We start from the raw sequence: 13,137 nt of genomic DNA on the forward strand, positions 1-13,137 counted from the left end.
TGGTTTTTTTATCTGTAAATAAACATGATCAAGGTGTGAATGTGGGAATTAGTGGTAATATTATTTGTACCTAGTGACAGACCAATTGCTAGCACATCAAAGACCCCCCCATAAATCATCATCCTCTTTACATAGAAAATTCAGAAATATTTGAAGCTGTTTGTGGCAGAATAAAAATATGGAAAATGCAATGATAATATCAGTCTGAATCATGTGTTTGGAATAGACCAAACAGTCACTTTGCTAATATCCACACCTCCTTTCATTTCCCAGCTCTCTGAAGCTGTGGCCCTGTGTTCACCCGGCATTTGGACACGAGGCCCACTGCGCGGCTGCGAGGATATGAGGCAGGGAAGGAAGCTGTGGTTGAGCGGGGAGAGGAGGTTTCTGGCAGAGGAAGTTTCCCAGTGATTGCTAAAGCTAATCGCGGATTTGGTAGGTGGCTGTGTGCATTGTTGGGCAGCGGCGATGAGGCGAGGAAGTGGAGGAGGAGAACAGACTTCAAGCCTTTGGGTAGCTGGGCCCGTAGCATGTGGCCCGTGTCATCGTCCTCTCCCTTGTCTGGCATCACCCTCTTAATTTCCGTTTCCCTCCTGGAATGAATTGTTTTCAGCAAGGGGAAGAGAAGGAGGCAGGCCCGGTGCTTCTCCCTCATGACCTGCGTGTTTCCTGGAAGGGGAAGAGGAGCTGCGGGAACCGCTGCGGGGTGGAGGCGTGGAGAAAAACCAAGGGTGGGTGAGGCTTCACGCTGCGTCGCAACCCACCGCCCTCCTCTCTAATGACGTCCTTGGAGACATTTCAGGGGCGGCCAGAGCTTTCCTGCGGGAAGTGGTATCAGCCCCCAGGAGGAGGAGGGCGCTTTTGTGAATCTGTGCTAATTGTGTGTGCATGATGCGCCGGCGGTGGGGGTTAAGAGCCCGTTTATGCCTGTACTGGCGTGAGCTTTGTTCGCTTGTGTTCCGATTGGAACATCATGGCAACAGAAGGATTTGAGTCTCATTTTCTTAAAGAGTTAGAAAGGAATGCTTTCCCCGTAGCATCATTGTGGGTAACTTACTCTAGAACATTTCGCTGGTGAACATTTGCCAAATGGACGTAGTGGTCGTGACCGCATCAGTCCCCTGTGGAGCGTGAAGCAGGTAATTTGCTTTTCCTTAGTGGGACTGTTTGTGTCTGGTCAGCCGCACTGGCATGTCCGCGGGTTCTTTCCAAGGCCGGCCTGCGGTTTAGGTGAGTCGTGAAGCTTAGCTGAGGCTTAATTGCCCAGGCATCTCTTAATTGCCCAGGCAACTCCCCTCTACTGTCTACTGTGAATTCTCTGTAAAAACAAGTACTGTTTTAAATCAATCAGCATGAATTATTAAATTTTACTCACTGTATTGATTTATATATTTAAGGAATATATGCTTTGGCATAATTCTGCAAAATACACAAATGCCAGGTTATAAAATGACCTATTTAACTAGATTTCAACTATTATTAATAACTCCCCATTGTCTCTGTTTTCAGTTCCACTTATCTTTCTTCCTCCTCTTTACTGGATTTTGGATTAGTACTTTTATGGTATTTATTTATCCTCCACTGCCAGCTCTACTGACACAGGAAGTGCTTGTCACAATTACTTTGACTTTCAGTTTGGATTCCAAATTATTCTGGTTTTTAATTCTCTCTCCCAAATGAAATGAAAAGAAGGAACGAAAACCAGATTTTTGCTCTGAATCTCTCTCACACACAGGCACACAAAGAAAACCCCAAACTTTCCCAAATTACCCTCTACTTCCCTAGCTAAATTAAACTTTTCCTAGAATGTTTCAGCTGACAAAAATCCTGGAATATAGAAGATAACTCAACAGATTTCCTATCATTCAGTGCCCTATCATTTCTTTGCAACACCTTTTTTTTTACAGCATTCTTTTTTTTTTTTTACCCCCTCCCCTTCCTGACCACCCTGCTGTTTTTGCTCTCTGGGTCCATTGCTGTGTGATCTCATTCTTTCACTTTTAGGTCTGCAATAATTTCCCTGTGCTCACTGATTATCTTCCAAAGATAGAAGAAAGAGACATAAGAAAGCATTTACAATTTTTGCCCATGTAAAAAGAACACCAAGCTACCATACTAATGAAGGTTATTGGGAAAGTGTGTGTGGGCGGGAGGGGGGCATATGGGAATCCCCTATATTTTTAATGTAACATTTATGTAATCTAAAGCTCCTTTAAAAATAAAAATTAAAAAAAACCCCACCAAGCTATTAATAATCCTCAAGACTTCATTGCTTGTTTTCTGATCAAAATGGAATAGGAAAAATGTTAAGGACAAATCAGTTATTTGTTTGCTTGTGCGTTCTGTAGTTCATTGATTAATTCCGTACTAGGGATGTTTAAGCGGTCAGGCAAGTAATGCTTGATAAGCAATTTAACTCCCTGTTGTGTACCTGGATCTGCACTGAGCATCATGGAAGATTTAAAAATTGAATTGTTAAGTAATTAGATTACATGGGCCTTTTTCTTTTGGTACTAATAATCTACCTAAGGAGAAACAGAGTGCCCACCTCAAGTGAAACAGAAGCAATTAAAAACAAGTTAGAATCTCCAAAGCACTGTGTCATAAAATGAAGATGGATGTGATCCTTGCACACAGCATATGGGAGTGTGAGAAGGAAGGGCTTCACCTAGGTGGGCTTCCCGCCATGTTCTGAGGTTTGATGCAGGTCTTAAAATTTTCGCAGTGAGGGACAGCAGAGGGAATGGTGGATGGGTTTTATGGTGTGTGTAGAGGTTTGGGAGTGTGTGATGGAAATGAGATTAGATGGATGGAAGAGAGAAGCCTTAGTAGTGAATAACCCAAAATGAATCTGGACAGGTAGTGGGGTTGGAGGTTGGTTCCTGTCAAGTAACCTGTACACCTGAATACTGGCATAGAAAGTTGTGAGTTGATTAGGTAGTTGCAGGAGCCAGAATGAGAATAGAATCAGATAATTATTAGGAAAGATTACCCTGCCAGTATGTAGAAACACTTGGAGAATGAGAATGGAGCTCAAGGACCAGCTAAGAGGGTTTTCATTGCATTAGCCAGGCTTAGTGAGAGTGTAAATCATGGAAATTCAGAAGTATCTGAAAAAACAACAAGCTTGTCCATTTTGTCATATTGTCAGAGACCTAGGAAGGGAATTAATTTAGGCAATGCCATGGAAATAAAGAAGAATCAACGTTTTATAATTGGATCAGGTAAACATGAGAAGTAAAAAATGTCTTTAGGATGCTTTTGAATTGTCAGAGTAGCCCTATAAAGAGTGGTTTTAGAAGAGAAGGAATATTGGGTGCCAAGATAGAGGTGCTTGTGTGGGAAATTTCAGGAATGAGAGCAGACGTCCTATTTGAGAAGTTTAAACAAAGAGGGAATGATTCGGATGGTGAATTTGCATAATGGTACTTTAGGTTGACAATCTGTGTGAGAAGGGTAATGACACACCCATGTACGTGCAGGGTTCTCATTGACCTGGGAGGAGGCAGAATCTAGAACACACTGAGGAGAGAAGGAAATCCCTGTTTCTGAGGCCACCTTTTGTTGTTGTTGTTCAACCTCTTGGTAGCACTGGGCCAAGGTGTAGGCCAAAGAGGGAAAGAGTCAAAGATGCTGAAGGAGCTGATGTTCAAAGAATCATCCACAGATTTTGAGCCGGATCACCCTAGTCATGTGTTCTAGATGGAAAGAAGTGAAGAGCATGGAAAGGGTTGAAGACACTGGAGGAAAGAAGCCAATTTCTTCCACTGTCTGCTTTCTCTGCTCCTAAGGCAATGGTTTTTATTCTTTTGAGGACCAGTTATTTAGTGAATCTGATTATAAGGATGGGCATCTTCCTACAAGAAGGGACTTTCTGTCTCCATGTGTTTGCCTATTCCAGACAATTTATAAAAATGGATTCATATAATATGTGATGTTTTGGTCTGACTTCTCTTATTTAGCATAATGTTTTTCTGGTTCATCCATGTTATAACTTATATTAGGGCATCATTTCTATTTATGAATGAACAATACTATATTATATGAATAGATCACATTTTATTTATCCAGTCATCTGCAGATGGACATTTGGGTTGTTTCCATTTTTTACTATTTGAATAATGCTACTGTGAACATTGAGATACAAGATTTTGTTTGAACATATTTTCATCTCTTGGGTGTTTACTTAGAAGTGGAGATGCTGGTTCATATGATAATTGTATGAAGAACTTTTGAAGAATGTACAGATTATTTTCCAAAGCATCACTGTGCCATCTTACAGTACCACCAGCAGACTTGTAGGGTCCCAATTTCTCCACATCCTTACCAACACTTGTTTTATATGTTTGTTTTTTTGCCTCAAAAAGTAACATTTATTCAAAGAAAAAAAAAAAAGGAAAAAAATGAGAAAATGTCCATCCCTTGGCTCCCTTCCCACCCCCCTTCTGCTCCTCCTCAGCCCCTCAGGAATGACCCCTGGCTGGGGTCCCTCAGATAAGGTCAGCAACATTGAGGGGCATCTCCTCAATGGAGTGTTGTAGAAGGTCTCAATGTCTGGAAGAGTCCTCTTGTCTTCTTCTGTTATCATGTTAATAGTCACACTGTTACGGCCAAAACGTCCACCACGACCAATTCTGTGCATATGGTTTTCCCTTTTGGTGGGAAGGTCATAGCTGATGACTATATATGTCTTTTCGACTATAGTCATCCTACCGGATGTGAAGTGGTATCTCATTGTGGTTTTGATTCGGTTAAAGATGTTTGAGCATTTTTTCATGTGTATATTGTCCATTTGTATATCTTTGAAGAAATGTCTATTGAGATACTCTGCCTGGATTCTTTTTTATTATCAAGTTGTAAGGGTTCTTATATATTCTAGATATAAGTCCCTTATCAGATACAAATGCAATTTGTTTCTCCCATTCTGTGGATTTTCTTTTCTCTCTCTCTTTTCTTTCTCCCTCCCTCCTTCCCTCTCTCCCTCTTTCCTTCCTTTCCTTCCTTTCTCTCTCCCTCCCTTTCTTTTCTCTGCAAAAAGCTTTATTGTTTCCGCTTGGTTCAGGACCTGTTAGAGGTCTGCAACCTCTAGTTAAAGGATGCCTCCTCCATTTTTGGTTATTTCTCTTTGCTTGCTTTTTTTTAGTCTTACTATTACAATATACACATCTAGCCTTTTCCAGTGTCTAGTTTAGAATTATATTGCACCACTTACCTTGGGGTTAATTTGTTCTTATTTTTCTACTTTTCTTAGGTAGAAGTTGAAGTTATTGATATGAGCCCTTTCCTCTTCTCTAACACAGGCATTTAGTGGGATAAATTTCTCTCCAAGTATGCCTTCAGTAGCATCTCACAAGTTTTGGTATATGGAAATTTCATTTTCATTCAGTTCAAAGTACTTTGTAGTTTCCTTTTTGACTCATGGGTTACATGCAAGTGTGTTGTTTAGTTTCCAAGTATTTGGGAATTTTCCAGAGATCTTTATGTTATTGATTTGTAAGTTAGTTCCGTAGTGGTCAGAAAATATATTTTGTATGACTTGAATCATTTTAAATTTATTGAGACCTATTATAAGACTCAGTATCTTGCTACATGTTTCATAGGCTCTTGAGAAGAATGTATATTCTCCTCTTTTTGAGTGACCTATAATAGTAAATTAGGTCCAACTGGTTGATGGTATTTTTCAAATCTTCTATGTGTATATATATGCTTACTGGTTTTCTGTTTACTTGTTCGACCAATAATTGAGAGAGGGGTATTGAAATCTCTGGCCATAATACACACACACACAAAGATGCCTCCTGGCTGGAGGGAGGGGCTCAGGCAGGAGCCTGGATGCCAGAGGAATGCAGAGGGGGCCCCCAAAGGCCTCTGGGCTCCAAAGACTCCTGGTGGTTCATGAAGGTGAGCTTTTCAGTGGTGCTTGAGGGTGAGGTACTTGCTCAGCCCAGTCTGTGGGCCAGCTAACCTGCGAAGATTGGGCAGGTGGTTGCCCATCTTCTTTATGAGTTTCACCTCCTCATCTAGGAAATGGCTCCCCAGGAAGTCACAGAGACGAGGGTCTGTATTTGCAGAACCCAGGGCCTGCAGAATCAAAAGGTCCTGGTTCAGGCTCTTTTCCAGCACCAGGCTGGCTTCCATGGTGTCCAGGGTTTACCCCACTCATCTCGGGATGGCTTCTGCACATCCAGGAAGAGGGCGCAGCTGCCACGCTGATTTTTCACCTTCAAGAGATGCTTGGTGCCCTCACGCTTCTCCTTTGCCAACTCGTGGAAGAAGTGGTCCAGGCTCTTCAGGGTCACAGCTTCACAGTTGGAATTGTAGTCCAAAGAGAGATAGGTGTAGGAGACCTGCAGGTGCAGTTTGACAAGGCGGTTAACAGAGACCTCAACTTCAGTGGAATAATTCTGACAGATCTGGGACTCATGGATGGTCAATAGTGAGGAGCTAACCACAAAAAAGTTTTTTGTTTTTTGGTCCCAGAAGCAGAGGATGGCTGAGAAGTTGGTCCCAGAGGTTTCAATTGAAGAAAGAGTTAGAAGGTGGTCGATGCTGAAGAGGTGGTGGTGAGGTAGTCTCTAATCTGTTCCATTCAAACACTCTTGAAGCTAGAGACAGAGCCACGAGACCACTGAGTGCTCTTCTCTTCTTACTTTCTTGATCGTGTCCTTGGAAGCACAAAAGTTTTAAATTTTGATGAAGTCCAATTAATCTATTTCCTTTGATTGCTTTTGCTGCTCTTGTCATATCTTAAAAATGATTACTTAACCCCAGGTCATGAAGATTTACCTCTATAATTTCTTCTAAGAAATGATTCCTTTGATCATTAAATTACCTAAAACAATGACTTTTCTAACATTCTGAGCTACTTTGGATTCATTGTAATAGATATTCTGACAAACTTTTGTCAAATAATTACATCAAGTCATTTTTAGGCAAAACACAATTAACAATCTGAATTTACCATAGAAAACTTGATAATCACTGAAGCTAATGTTTGGAGCTGGGGTGTGGCCAGTGGGCACCACCCTGAGATATGGACTCCTGCTCCTGCTGAAGCATCCGGAGGTCACAGGGATGACCACAGATGATGGGGAAGGGGAGTAACAGTATAGAAGTTGGCAAGAAGCTGCTAGTGTACTCTGTCTTATTTCTATTGGGTGCCTTCATTATTTAGATTTCTGTGCCACAGCTGCAATGTGCTCCAATTGGAAGAAGTGTAAAAATGAGACAACTTTGCACTATAGGGGAGAGTGACTGGAAGAAGGGAGGGAAAGTGTGGGCAATAGGAGGGATGAAGCTCTGGAGGGGTTGTCTGCTGCCATGGGAGGTGCTTTGCTGTAGGCAAAGCCAGCATGTTTCTTAAGATAAGGCCCTTTGTACAATAGTTATGATCTCATAGAAATCTCTCCTCATTTTAAAAATGTGGTGCCCTAATGCTGGGGTAAGGAAGAAATTCTAGAAATTTAGTGAGGTGGCCTGGAAAATTTTCCATAGCCTGAGAAATACTCTCAAAGATTAGGTGTGAAAGAAAGGCATTTCTATACAGGCAGTAGATGCTCCTAGAGAAATTTCATTATTCCAGATGTCTAGTCCAGGACAATAATGAGAATTTCTCTTTTAGGTGAGTAGACTTGTTTTATGAATAATTTTATTTTAGAAATGTATTTTAAGGAGACTCTGATAAGACACACACATCTTTTCCTGTGCCTGGATGACATGGAAATGACTATAATCTAATTATAAATGAGCATTAGCCCTGTTTAAGGTGGACAAGAAATGTACAGGAAAAAGCCAATAAATCTTTTAAAAAAAATTTTTTAAGGAGGTACTGGGGACCAAGCCCAGGACCTTGTACAAGGGAAACAGGTGATCAAACAACTGAGCTACACCCGCTTCCTTAAATAAGTTTTGAACAAGTTCTGAAACACAGAGGGTAGGTGGAGGGGTGACAACTAATTTAGTAGAGAGGAAGTTGGAACCTAAGTGTCAGACAAAGAAGATGTATCAAGAACGAGGAAACCAATTTGTGCCCCCATAAGGCTCAGTATTTGGAAGGACCAGATGCCAATGAAGGTAGGAGGAGAATGAAGCTGAAAACAGGAGGCTCTCCACAGCTCCTTTTAACAGGTCATCTCTGCCCCCCATATACAGAGGCTTATGCTAGAAATACTGAATCTAAGAGGCCCTGCACTCAGAGACCTGGGCAGAGGCAGTGCGGGGCTGAACAGGGAGGGGAGGGAAGAGGCCACTTCTTGAATTCCGAGGCCCCTACTCCCTTCTCCATCCTATGTTCTGAAATCCAGCAGCCAGGTGTATATTGTAGAGGAAACAGCTCCAGAGGAACACTTCCAGATTCAGACATCTAGACAGAAGATTCTCACCAGAAATGTGAATGAAGTACAGCCACCCCAAACACAGGGTCGTGGAATCTCAGAATACCAGGATTAAAGATAAAAGTCACAAAAATTATCAGAAAGAAAAAAAGTGAGTCGTATATAAAGCATGAGAAATCAAAATGGCATGAGAATCTCAAGAGCAACTATCATCTTGTGTATTAGTATTTGCAGATTTTGGTGTTTGCTCCATCTAAATATCTGAAACCAAGTCAGAGGAAGGCACGGTGTATTATAAGGCATAAGGATCTTTATGTACAGTCAGGTGCAGCATGGCCAAGTAACTCTAGAGGTGTATGGAAGAAAAGTTTATTAGTGTGAACAAATCCTAGAGGACAGAGGAGCGCCAGGCCTCCCAGGGTCACGCGTTGATCACCGAGCAGGTGGGGAGCAAACGGTTACCTGGGGACGATGCCTTTATAGCGTTATGAGGGTGGAGCTGTAGTGGTGGGTCAAGCAAGAGTGGGGATTGGAGAGTCTGTACTTGACTTTCACGGGGTGTGGACCTGGGTAGGATGTGGGGAGCAGCAGGAGCGGCTGTTCATCTGGTGTGAGCAGGTGTCAGGTGGCCTCTGAGAGACCTGACAACAGGGTCTAAGATGCTGGGGCCTTGTTATGACAGTGCAAAGCCCCTGCTGTTACTAACGACAAGGTCCGAAGATGCTGAGGCAGTGCGGGGAAAGCCCCTATTTTATTTGAATTTACTACACAGTCTCGAGATTTCTGGGGCCCTTACGTAAGAGAATGAGGTTTTGGGGAGGCTACTGGGCACCAGGCCTGTGAAGGAGCCAGTTTAGGATGGACTGTGTGGACAGAGAAGGTGTGAGGGAAGAGGCCAAGAATCCAAGGGAAGTGTGTGGGCACCTGCGGTTTGCAAATTTGGGATAGTGTTACTAGGGGTTGAAACGTCCACCTGAGCATGTGGAAATAATTCTAAATTGGTATCTAGAACATTAGAAATTGAATAGAGAGACACTTTTAAGTCTAAGATGATAACAAAATGAAACATAATCATAGTTATCTTACAAATGAACAATATGTATGTAATCATAATGATTTAAAAGTGAATATTGATGTAGCTAAAAATGGTGATATAAAAATATCTTGGAAAATGGAGAGAGAAGTGTGTGCGTGTGTGTGTATCTGTTTGTGTGTCTGTATCTGAGTGCATTTTGTTTGGGGGTGGAGTAGAGCTATAAACCCTCACCTCCCATACCATGAATTTGTGAGATAGTGAAAAAAAAAGAAAATTATCAAGAAATAGAAACAGAAATAGAGTCACTATTTAGAAATATGAACAAAAATTTCCAGAGAAACTGATAGAAGAGTTCAAAATGGCCAACTTTGGGGAGTGGGAGGAGAAAGTGTACAACTGCAATTGTAGATACACATGCTCAAACATACACAAACATACATACTCATCTGTCTGTTAGTAGAATTTAATTTTGAAAACACTTTATGTTGATATAATATTAATATTTGATTCCTGTTTTTCTGCAATAAAAATAATTTTTAATTAATTGAGTGCCCATTGTTTATATTTTGAAACACATCACCATTTTTATTTGTGTTGGTTATCCTGTATGCTAATTTTTAAGTATGTGCAGATTTACCCATTTTTTAAGTGTTCAGCATTCTTTATTTGGCATATTATATATAAACCACACCAAAAGGCCTTTGTTAATTAAAAGGCAACATTTCAGATACAGGGAAATTTAATTAGATTGACATAGCTAAGACCAAAAAGATAAAGTGGACATATCTACCTTATTTTCAGCACTTGCCTTTAAATAGACTGATGAACTCCATTTGAAACACAGGTGAGTCTTGCTCTGTTCTATGAGACAGTGGTGGATGTCCCTTGTATTTAAATATATTCATAAATATATCAATCTAAATACAAATCCAATCTATAGGTTGTGAATTGACATTCACCGTCTTTGCGAAAATTTGAACATAACTCATTCAATCTAGCCTCTAATCCAATTATATCTTTTTAAAAAAGATTTATTTATTTATTTTTCCCCCTTTCCCTCCTCCCACCCTGCTGTTTTTGCTGTCTGTGTTGCCTTCTCTTCTCATTTTCTCTCCTCTAGGATTTAACAAGATTTGATCCTGGAGACCCCTGATGTGGAGAGGTTCCCTGTCAATTGTGTCACCTCATTCCTGGTTTCTGCTATGCTTCACCTTGACCCTCCCCTTGTCTTTTTTTTGTTGCATCATCATCTTGCTGTGTGACTCACTTGCTCCAGCACTGGCTCACCATGAGGGCACTTGAGCGGGCACTGGCTTGCACGCGGGCATGCTTTCTCTTCTTCCTTTTCACCAGGAGGCCCCAGAGATCAAAGCCGGGTTCTCCCATATGGTAGGTGGAAGCTCTATCACTTGAGCCACATCCTCTTCCCCAATTATATCTTTAGAAGGGAGAAATAGTAGCCCTTGTGAACCAGAATTTCTATAAAAATTCAAAATCTTCATTATATTCATTTAACTAGAAGCAAATCATATTTAACTCAGGACTGTCAAACAAAATTACGCCCTCAGTCATTTATGATCTGAATTCTGGTGTATGAGATCAATTTAAATATGGTACATGTAAAAAAGTCACAAGACATTTCTGCTTTGTAATTAATAATGCAGTGGCCAACGATTACTCATTAGTAGCTTTTTTTGAGATAAGTGATCAAGTCTCCCCTTTCTGCCTTCTTTTTTTAAATTTTTATTTATTTTATTTTTTATTAAAGTTAATAGATCACAAGGAATGTTACATTAAAAAACGTTAAAAAACAAACATAAGAGGTTCCCATATAAGCCACTCCTCACCCCCCACCACATCATTTTTATAAATTGTATTTTTTGAAGAAAATGTTACACTAAAAAATAGAAGAGGTTCCTGTTTACCCCCCACCCCCCCACCCCACTCCTCCCACACCGACAACCTCCTCCATCATTGAGGCACACTCATCACACTCGGTGAACACATTGTGGGTCTGCCTTCTTCTTAATATCAGTGAAGACCGTTTTTATTTCAAGGATGTGCTTCTTGGGATTCTCCAAATACTCCTTCAGTGTCTTGTCTCCCCAAGTGATGGCTTTGTTCTTGTTGCCATCTGTGTGAGAGAATCCAGGGGCCTGAACTGTCTTCTGCCCAGTTGGACCATGCAGATTTGGCCCTGTCTTGTGCTTGCCTCCCTTGTCCACAGTGTGGCACCGGGCACACTTCTGAACAAAAATCTCCTTGCCCTTCTCAATTTGCTCTCTTGTGCATGACACAGAAGTCGTTGCTCAGAAGCTGGATGTCCCTCTCTCTCTGTACAGATTTATCTTAATGTGTAGTTTGTAGGAATATATATTTGCATCTTGTCATAGCAATGTTCTCTATAACTTATGGACAATAATTTATGTTAATAATGATGTGGGGGCATCTTCATAATGTCATATCACTCTGAATTGCTGTGACAAATGTACCATTTTTCTCTGTTTCCGTCATTCTTAGTTGTGTCTTATTAGCTAAAGTCCACAAAGAGATTGACCATTGGTTGGCAGATACCAGAGCCCCTGGATGCCGCAGTCACGGGATCTGGAGGTACACTGACCGTATCCCCACTAACCTCACCCGTGCCTCAGCAGCTACCTCATCCCCAAAGTAAGATTTGTGTCTCCTATGCTGCACCTTAGTGCTCTTGAAGTTCCCCATATTCACAGTATGATTCCAATCCTCGAGCAGCACAAGAAGAGCAAAGTGTGAAAAATCATACAGGTGGCAGCTTGACAGATTACTTGAGTTATTTCTAGTTTGGGGCTATAAAACTTTGTTAACAGATCTTGATGGCTAGCAGTCTAAGTTTTCCAAATTTGTTCTGCCTCTTTAAGACTGTTTTCTCTACTCTTATCTGTTTATATCTCCAAATAAATTTTAATATCAATTTGTCAATTTCTCAAAACACTCTTCTGGGATTTTTGTTAGCATGGCATTTAATCTGCAGATCAATTTGGAAAAAATTAACATCTTGACATGTCAGATCTTTCAATTAATGAATATGGTATGTATTAGGGTTCTCCAGGGAAACAACTGACAGGATATATATATATATCAATGGCAATATATTATGTAAATATTATGAGATTTGTTATAGAAATTGGCTCGTGTGACTGTGGGGGTATGCACCTCACTCTGGGACTGTGGGTTTCTTTCAGGAAAGTTTTTTTTCTAAAGGAGTTGTGATGGATTGTTTTGATTTTTTTAAAATTTATTTTGTTTATTTCTCTCCCCTGCCCCTCTCCCCTCCCATCCCCCATTGTCTGCTCTCTGTGTCCATTCACTGTGTATTCTTCTGTGTCCACTTGCATTCTCAGTGGTGCCAGGAATCTGTGTCTCTTTTTATTGCGTCATCTTGCTGCATCAGTTCTCTGTGTGTGCAGCGCCACTCCTGGGCACGGGAGGCGGCTCAATGTGGGGTGCTCTGCTTGTGCGTGGGGCTCCTCTACATGGGGGACACCCCTGCGTGGCAGGGCACTCCTTGCGCTCAGCAGCACTGTGCCTGGGCCAGCTCACCACACAAACCAGGAGGCCCTGGGTTTGAACACTGGACCTCCCATATGGTAGGCAGGTGCTCTATCAGTTGAGCCACATCTGCTTCCCTCAATTTTTAAAAATGTAATGACTTTGATTTCTTTAATTGTGGTGAGTTTCCTCTCCGTAATAACCAGTGTTACTAGTGGATCCCACCAGCTACAGCAGGCT

General features: G+C 41.3%; 1 pseudogene; it reads right to left on the reverse strand.

Annotated features, from left to right (window-relative positions):
• Positions 1-5,910: 5,910 nt before the first annotated feature.
• LOC111764849 (ferritin light chain pseudogene) lies at positions 5,911-12,090 on the reverse strand (annotated as a pseudogene).
• Between the last annotated feature and the right edge of the window lie 1,047 nt (positions 12,091-13,137).

This window comes from Dasypus novemcinctus, chromosome 6 (genome assembly GCF_030445035.2).
Source record: "Dasypus novemcinctus isolate mDasNov1 chromosome 6, mDasNov1.1.hap2, whole genome shotgun sequence".
In the NCBI taxonomy this organism is placed as follows: domain Eukaryota; kingdom Metazoa; phylum Chordata; class Mammalia; order Cingulata; family Dasypodidae; genus Dasypus; species Dasypus novemcinctus.